General features: G+C 48.8%; 1 non-coding gene across 1 annotated transcript; it reads left to right on the forward strand.

Moving 5' to 3' along the window:
* The first annotated feature begins 3,020 nt into the window (after positions 1-3,020).
* Positions 3,021-3,094, forward strand: TRNAT-AGU (transfer RNA threonine (anticodon AGU)). Its single transcript has one exon. It is a non-coding gene; the product is annotated as a tRNA-Thr (tRNA).
* The last annotated feature ends 5,466 nt before the right edge of the window (positions 3,095-8,560 follow it).

Here is an 8,560-nt window from a genome sequence, read left to right on the forward strand (position 1 = left end):
GATTGGCTGATTATAATGATGCTATCTCTACATGTGTATTCATTTTTGTTGGTGACATTATCAATATTGGCTCTATGCTGCCCATTTTCAAACTTGTGATACGCTTCCCGGGAAACACCCAGCCAGACAAGTTGGTGTCAGTCTGCCTAGCCTGCTTGGATGGATCATTAAGGAACACAAGTATGCAACTCAGCCATTGAGAGAAGGCAAGGTATGCAGGGACCTGCCTATGGACAGAACTTTAAGGTTTTTTTTCTATGCCACGTGCTGGATAGAGTGTCCTGGGACAAAGAAAGCAAAGACCACATGGCAAGAGTCTATATAAGGCTGATGCCTCGTCTCCATCTTGTCTTCAATCCTGCTTCATATCTCTGGAGGGACTTTGCTACAGACTGAAGCTCCCTACAAGCACTGAATGACCCATCCCAGCTGTGGATGGACTCCAGAGACTTGATCTGAACATGCAGTTTACTCCATCACTGCTACAAACCTTGAACCAAAAACTTTGCCATTACTGGGTGTGAAGGGTTTAAAATCCATGTGCACTTTATATAACAACCTGGGTCTATGGATTGTGCCAGCTCTTTTCCAGACCCAAAGTCCAGAATATGGTCAAGGGAGCAGAGGCCTAGCAAATAGTGATCAGCTAAGAGAAAGCTGGGGTAAACGGAAAGCCTTGCTTGCTAAGATAGGCCTGGTCAGCAAATTGCCAGGAGTTGGAGCTAAGAACTATGTAATGTCTTATTCAAAGTTGCAGATTGAACAAAGAATCCCTGTTCCTATTGTGTTTGATTATTCTGTAGGGAGATGTTCTTCCCACACATCCAACCTTGAATTTATGAAAAGTTGGCACGTCAGTATAAAATATGGCATCCTTCCACCTCCTTTCCAAGGGACCAATGCCTTGCCTTTAGACAGACAGAAAACAATCTTTATTGCCATATACTTTCACTGTTTCTTTGCTTTAACACCTACGAATGTACCTGTTGGACCATCAAAAAGTGTTGCTCCATTTCTATGGACCTCAAATCAGAATTCAACATAGATATTTTATACTAATAACATTTTATCAAAGTATTCAGTAAATGTTAACCTGCTAACTTGAGACTATAGGCGGAGACATTATGTAACCTGCGAGCCACTGGCTAATGTGCTCTCTTGTCTTGCTGCAAAACCTATCTCGGGGTGTGGAACTGCCTACCCTGTCACTTTCCCCCACCCATGAAAAACCTATGTATTCTATTGTAATCAATTGATTGACAGTGTCTCTGAGCCTAACAAGCAAGGTGACTCTCCTTTTATTGACCTCTACACGGTGTAGATTTATCTCCTTCACAGACAGCTGCTGAATAAAGAGGAGATTCAGCATCCAGCACCCAGTGGTGCCTGGCTGAATGTGCCTCCTCTCCCCACAGCTTGGTGATCTTTTGAGGAAATGGAGAAGACTGCCTTTGCCTAGCTGTACATTGCTTGCAAAAGAAACAGGTCTTTTTGGTGACAAGTGTTGAAAGGAGTCACTAGGCAAATGTGGAGACAAGAAAAACATCTCCTAAGTGAACTTGCATCTGTGGATGCTGAAGCCACAACACAGAGTGCTAAACGCTATATGATCACGGCTGGAGTCAGAAGAGTCTCTACCAAAGCCTTTTTTCACCAGCAGGGGGCCTCTCTGTGCACAGAACTCCTGGTAGCTTGATGGTTGCAGGCAGTGGAGAACTCTATTTTGGCATTCTCTTTGTCTCTTTTGTGGTTGAACATCTGCAGTAACTGTTAAAAGGCCTCTGGATAGTGGTCTTTGGGAAGAGCTGATTGAAGAGCCTTCCTAGTAACCAGGAAATCTTGCTTGGCCTGACAGTTCTTCCTTGCTGAAACCTAATGTGTCTGTTGGCTCCTTTTTCGTATCTCTTCATTAGAAAGAAAAGACCTGTCATCAGAATCCTTCTAAGTGGTGGTTCAAGACAGAGAGAGCCTTCCTTGCAGCTAAGTCTTGGTGCCAGGGGGCATGTCTCGCCACTGCAGTGCCTCCTGTTGGCCGTCCTGCCAATTAGGTCTGCTCCACCAGTGCACCTTCATCCAGTGGCATCTGGCTGCCATCTGTTCTATCATTAGGACCCATGTCGCTCTCAGGACTTCAATGTCCTCTTATGGACAGAGCCCTCTGGCTGTGCCCCACTCAGTTCTCTCCCCGCTTCCAGGGGGAAGCTGTCCTTCACCCAGACACTTGCCTCAGTGGCCAGCTGCAGTCCAGGGTTTAGCCACCTGTGTCAGTGGCGACTGAGGCAAAAGGGGTGCACCTCCAACCCCCACCATCTGTTTCCCTGGACCACTTCCCCACAGACCTAGCACCTTCCTCCACCTTTGTATAAGGGCCTCTGTCTGGCAGTAATCAGCCAGGAGCTCACTCATGCTCCCCTTACCCACCCAGCACTACTCTGACCACGGTACCCCTCCTTCTCCTTCTCCTTCTCCTTCTCCTTCTCCTTCTCCTTCTCCTTCTCCTTCTCCTTCTCCTTCCTTCAGGCAGCAAATCCTCCCTCCTCAAACTCCAAGGAGTGACTAACTTGCTGTGCTGAGCAGCCCTTTATATATGGGCTACTCCAGCAAGCCTTCTCCTGATTGGCTTTCCCAATAAGCCCTTTCCTGACTGGCTGGATTCTGCACCGCCTCTGCAAGGCTGCCTTAATTTTTTTCCTGATTGTTTGGGGCAGTCACCCCACCACACTTGGAAAGTGGCAAATGAGAAGTCTAGAGCTGAAGGAAAGGTTACCATGACTCAGAACTGAGCCAAGATTGCTGTGACTGAAACACAGATCACTAATCAGTATATGATCACAGTGGCTGGTGGGAGAAGCACATGTTAGAAGCCCTCTGTCAACTCAGCTGTGGCTTTCTGTGCACAGAGAGCCAGACACCTCAAAGTCTACAAGGCTTGAGGGAAATGGGGAAGGTTTGTACTTTGGAATTTGCAGGTGTTGTCCTGGACCATCAAATGGAACAGTTGTAAACACTTTCTTGAGGCAGGCACCATGGCTTAGCTGGCTAAAGCACCTGTCTAGTAAACAGGGGATCCTGGGTTCAACTCCCAGTGGTGCCTTTTTGTATGGCTTTTGTCTCCTCTGCTCACATTTTCCTGTGTCTTTCTAGGAAACAGAAGAGACCTCCCTTGATATCCAAGTAACTGCTTGCTAAGTAAAAGGCTTCTTTGGAGAGAAGCATTGGAAAGAATCAAATCACAAGCCTGGAGTTGATGAAAAGGCTGCTGTGACTGGCATTAGCCTGGCGATTGCTTCAACTGCAATTGCTGCAACACGAGAGCCTGTGCTGCACGTCCTTGGGGTTCGCTGGGGATGTCCACACACAGAGGCCATGTCACCTTCCTTTTGATTGTCACTGATAAGAAATGGAGCAGCTGAGAGAAAAGTCCCAGAGAGCAGCACCGTGGCTAAGCTGGCCAAGGCACCTGCCAGGTAAAGTGGAGGTTAGAGATATATCACCCAGTGGTACCTGCCAAATATGTCTGCTCTTCCCACCTTTTGGTCAATCTTTCGAGGAAGCAGAGAAGACTGCCTTTGCCTTGCAGTGCAGATGCTTCCAAAAGAAACTGGTCATTTTTTTCTGACAAGTGTCAGAAGGAGGCACCTAAGAAACATGGGGACAACGAAAAAGCTCATCGTAACTCAACTTGCATCCATGGCTCTTGAGGCCACAACGCAGAGCACTGAGCACTGTAGGACCACAGCTGGTGACAGAAGGGGCTTTTCCAAAGGCATTTTCCACTAGCAGGGTCCTCTCTGTGTGCAGAATTCCTTATCGTTTGATGTCCACAGGCCCTGGAGATCACCATTTGGCATCTCTCTCTCTGTCTCAGTGAACATCCACTGTGGTAGTTGAAAATCTGTGATGAGATCTACAGGATGAAACCTGAACAGAGGGACCCCTGAGCCCTGTGTCCCACCGCCTGGATTCCCTCTCACACTGTGATGCTGTGACAGGCTGCAAATCTCTGGCACATATTTCACTTACACAGACATCCACAGGTCGGGGCACATCCAACTGAGTTACATGAATGCTTCTCCCAGCCACTCATAAAACTAATGATAGAGAGCCTCCCGCCAATTCCCCCCCAGCTCTGCAGCCTTGCACCCCTGGATTATACTGCAGGAAGGGCGAACCACAGCGGCTGCCTCCCCCACATACGAGAAAAAGGCTTGACCTGCTAGCCCTGCGGACTAAGTCTCCAGGTCTCCAGCTTGCCCCATTCGACCCAACGGCTTGATCTTGTGGCCAGAATTATTTGCAGTTGTGATTTCCCCCAGCAGTACCGCACAGGGGTCCATGGTCAGCTCCAGCACAGGCCCCACAGAAAGGCTTAATTCTTGAGCTGCAGCACATGCTGGGCAGGCTTAAGACCGGGCTCCCCATGGCAGGAGAGAAGAAGACTCAGACCCTGGTGAGGCAGGCTGGGGCTTCCTGGATTCCATTTGCACACAGCCAGCCCTCTGCCCCCACTTCCAAGTCATCAGTGGCACCCCCAGGTCGGCCAGAATGAAGCAGCAGTTTTCACTGCACCAAGTCCACTTATGGCTTACAGGCAACTGCCAGACCTCCCGCAGCCCACAATCTCAGCCAGAAAGGAGCCCACTCAGCCTCACCATTGCTTCTTTTCCTTCCCCACAGAACTCCACTTCTCCTGACCTACAAGTAGCCATCTCTGGGATGCCAAGAGGCAGGTAAAGGGTTCTATCTCACAGAAGCGAACCACACCTCCATAGGTTCGGCCCTCAGAAGGGCAGGTGGGGGTTTCCTGGATCCCAGTTGCTCACAGCCAGCCCAGCCCCCACCTCTAAAGCCATCAATCTATAGGCCAACCTCCAAGGGGAGAGGAGGCCAAGCCACAAGCCTCCAAAAGGTGACACACCTAACTGCTCTAGGTTCTCCAGACTGACACCAAGGTGTTTTCTCCATTTACGTCAGCACCCTCTGTCATGCAGGGGTTGGAGTTATCTCAGGGACAGGCCAATAGCAGAAGGAGGAGTGCCTTCCTGGACAGCAAGGGGATTTGAGAAAAGGAAGCCAGCCTGTTTCTGAACCAGGGGCCTTTTGTGTATTGGGCACATGGGATAACCACTACACTACAGAAACTCTGTCTGCTTAGCTTGTGCTCACCCTGGCACACACTGATGGGGAAACGTAGAGCGAGTGGTGGCAGCCCTCCAATAGCTCAGCTGGCAGAGCAGAGGACTGGAGCTGGTGCTCAGGAAGTCATCCTGACGTCGCCCTTCTGAACCTTGCTTGAAGGAAAGCTTCTTTTCTTCCCCTTGCTGACGAAGAACAAGCGAAGAATGAAAGGGCAGGTGGCCAACTCGGTGCAGAAGCCCATGCTGTCTTTCCTGCTGCATAGCCTGAAATGAGGGGCTTGTGGCAGTTAAAGGAACTGCTGCACTGTCAGAAAACAGTCCAGCCCTGCACAAAGGGAGAAAGAAGAGCCTGCCAGAGGTTGGGATTGAACCACAGACCTTCAGCTTAGCACTCACCCAACTGAACTACTGCAACAGCTGCTAGGTTTCTTTTCAGCCTGTTACTTTTCTGTCTGGGATGCTTTTGTCAGTGGCCCATTAAGACAAAATTCACTTTTGCTTTCCTTAGCTGGCTAAAGCCCTTATTTCATAAACCAGGTAATCCTGGGTTCGACTCCCAGTGGTACCTTGGGGAGTGGCTTTTGGGGCACCTGGCATTGGCTATTGTCAGAAGACAAGATTCAGAACTAGATGAACCTATGGTATAAATTACACTCACAGGCACTGATAATAGAGTTCCTGAAAGTTTAGGTATTAAGAGCTGATAGGTCAGTGCTCCAGTCCCCTCAAGGATGACCCCCACCCTCTGGGGCAGGGGCAGGGGCAGGTCTGAGCTCTCACACCAAATGCCCATTATAGCTCCCAAAATCTGTGAGCGGCTCATTTAGTTTACACCCAGGGTTGAGACCTACTTTGTGTCCAGTGTCTGAGAATGAAAATCCTAAACCACCCTTTGAAATAACAAATGCAGCACGATTTGCTATTGTCCCTGCCCCAAAGCAGAAAGATCAATGGAGAAATGCCATTGAGTCCAGGGTAATACTTGACTGCGGTTTTACCATTTCCACTCGCTAAACTCCCTCGCAACCTTCTGGGCTCCTAGAGCAGGGTACTGAGTCTGAGCCCAGACATGTGCACTGCAACTTTACTCCAGACCTAGCTGCATGATCCTGATTAATGTGACATAGACCAACTGTGTGTGTTTCATTGCACTGGAGATGTAGCCTAACGTTATGACTACACTGTGATTAAAACACCCAGGGCACCTGTCTCAAAGCCCAGGTCAGCTGACTCAGGCTTATGGGACTTGGGCTGTGCCAGACTATAAAACTACGGTGCAGACATATGGACTTGAACCCAATCTCTGAGACCCCCCAGAGGGGTGAGGGTTTCTGAACCCAGGCCTCAGTGTGAGCACAAATATCTGCACCACAGTTTTTAGCCTCTCAGCTTTAGCTCCATGAGCCCAAGTCAGATGACCCAGGCCAGCCCTGCTGCCACATTAATCCCAGGAGGGATGGACTCTAAGGGTACGTCTCCATTGCAATGGAAGCCCAGGTGTGGCATGCTGTGCTCAAAGCAGCACCCTGGTAGCCCCATATTCACCACTCTCATATAATAATGACATGGTTTGTACGAAGTCTGCCTTGTGAGCTATCATTTCAAAAGTCTTGATCTGTTGAACATTAATATCATGTTGGATTGTGTGTGCTCTCATTGGTTGGGAAGTTATAAAGTTTTGCTCTGTGTGCCTTACTGAAATATGTTATGAGGTTGGGAAATGCCCTCCACCAGCCTTTCAGGTGTGACAATAGAGGAGCCAGACTGGCTGCTGGCCCATTGAAGGTATCCACACTCCCAAGGACTATCCCAGGAACCGTGTACAATGCAGACTTCTCCGAGATAGCCCAGCAACAATGGACACTGCTTGACTCACGTCGTAGCAAAGGTATTTCCTAGCAAGTTGGAAGAAACTATGAAAGGGGGGTAGAGACATTATGAATTGGCCTCCTTCCCCCACAACTCAATACCTGTAAACACATCTGGAGGACAAACACTGAACTGAGATAAATCAGAAGAGAATAATAATAATACATTCAAATAAAAGTCCCCAAACAGACTAGTATTGGTTTTTCAGCAGAAAATTTTCGGTCTGGGGAATTTTGTTTTCTGTCAGACCTTGCCAAGGGAAGCAGGTAGAAAATGTTTGAGTTTCCTCCTTCAGAACAGCTTGGCCTAGACACTAGCTCTGGTCCACGGTTGTGGCCTTGCTCAGGATGGGGGTCTTTTAATTATTTGGGCAAGTCCCAGGGTGTTTGGGAGAGATTATGAGGATGTTACCTTTTGAGATAAAGACTAAGAAATACAGGACTAGAGAAATTTTTTTTTAGAAATCTGGGATTTAGATATTTAATTTAAAGCAAGGGGAGCGGTCTGAGTTTCTGAGAAGGTTTTTGTTTGCAAGAAGCAACATTGTTGGGTCTGTTATTGTACCAAAGGGGGAGATGGTTGTCTATAAAGGAGAGGTGAAAACTAAATGCATCTGATGAGGATTAAATTTGAACCCATGTGTGCAGAGAATAATGGATTAGCAGTCTATTACCTTAACCACACAGCCACCTCATCTGAACTGTTCAAAACATGACAGGAGAAGAAATCTAAGGCCGGCAGTGATAGGGACAATATGGAGTTTTTAAGTACTAAGCAGAAGCAGGGGCTGAATATGCTCCCCGCTCACATCTAGTGAGAAGCTGTGGGAAAGACTTCAGGAACAGACCGTGTTTGCATAGACACACCTACTCTGCCTACGTATGCAGCATGATGGGGCCGCTTCCCGAAAATGACCAGTTTTGGCTGGTGTTGGGTTACAAATCACTTTAGGATTGAGTGAAATGAAATGTTATTATCCTTCCTGTATGAGTGAAGGGCAGCAGAACATACCTAGTCCATCCTGATGGAGGGGTAGGTGGGTGAGGAATAGCTTTTATTGGACTGCATAGAAGTGATTGCGGACATCATCCTAAACCAGTGGTCCCCAAACTTTTCACACTGTGCCCTCTTAACCATGGCTGTGGCCCCTTGGAAGCCGCGGTCGAGAACCTGGGCTGGGAGTGGGGCTGTGGCTTGCTGGGGAGAGGGGTGCAGACACAGGTAAAGGGATCGCGGCTGGGCCAGGGGTCAGGCTGAGGGTAGGGTGGATGAAGAGCTGGGACAGAGTGGGACTGAGTGGTGCTCCCTTCCTGACCTCCATGGGGGCTGGCTCAACCCTGAGGTTTTTCCATGAACATTCCTCTGTGCCCCCCTAGGAGGCATGCCCCACATTTTGGGAATCACTGCCCTAAACTGACCCCTAGTCACTAAGCAGGAGCTAGTGATGCCAAAGCCCAGGGACAGGGAGCTTTGCCAGAGTGGCGCCTGCCGGTCACATGCTGGGGAGCTGACACAGGCTCAGTGCTCTGGAACAGCTCTGAGCCAAACCCAGG

This window comes from Gopherus flavomarginatus (genome assembly GCF_025201925.1).
Source record: "Gopherus flavomarginatus isolate rGopFla2 chromosome 13 unlocalized genomic scaffold, rGopFla2.mat.asm SUPER_13_unloc_1, whole genome shotgun sequence".
In the NCBI taxonomy this organism is placed as follows: Eukaryota; Metazoa; Chordata; order Testudines; family Testudinidae; genus Gopherus; species Gopherus flavomarginatus.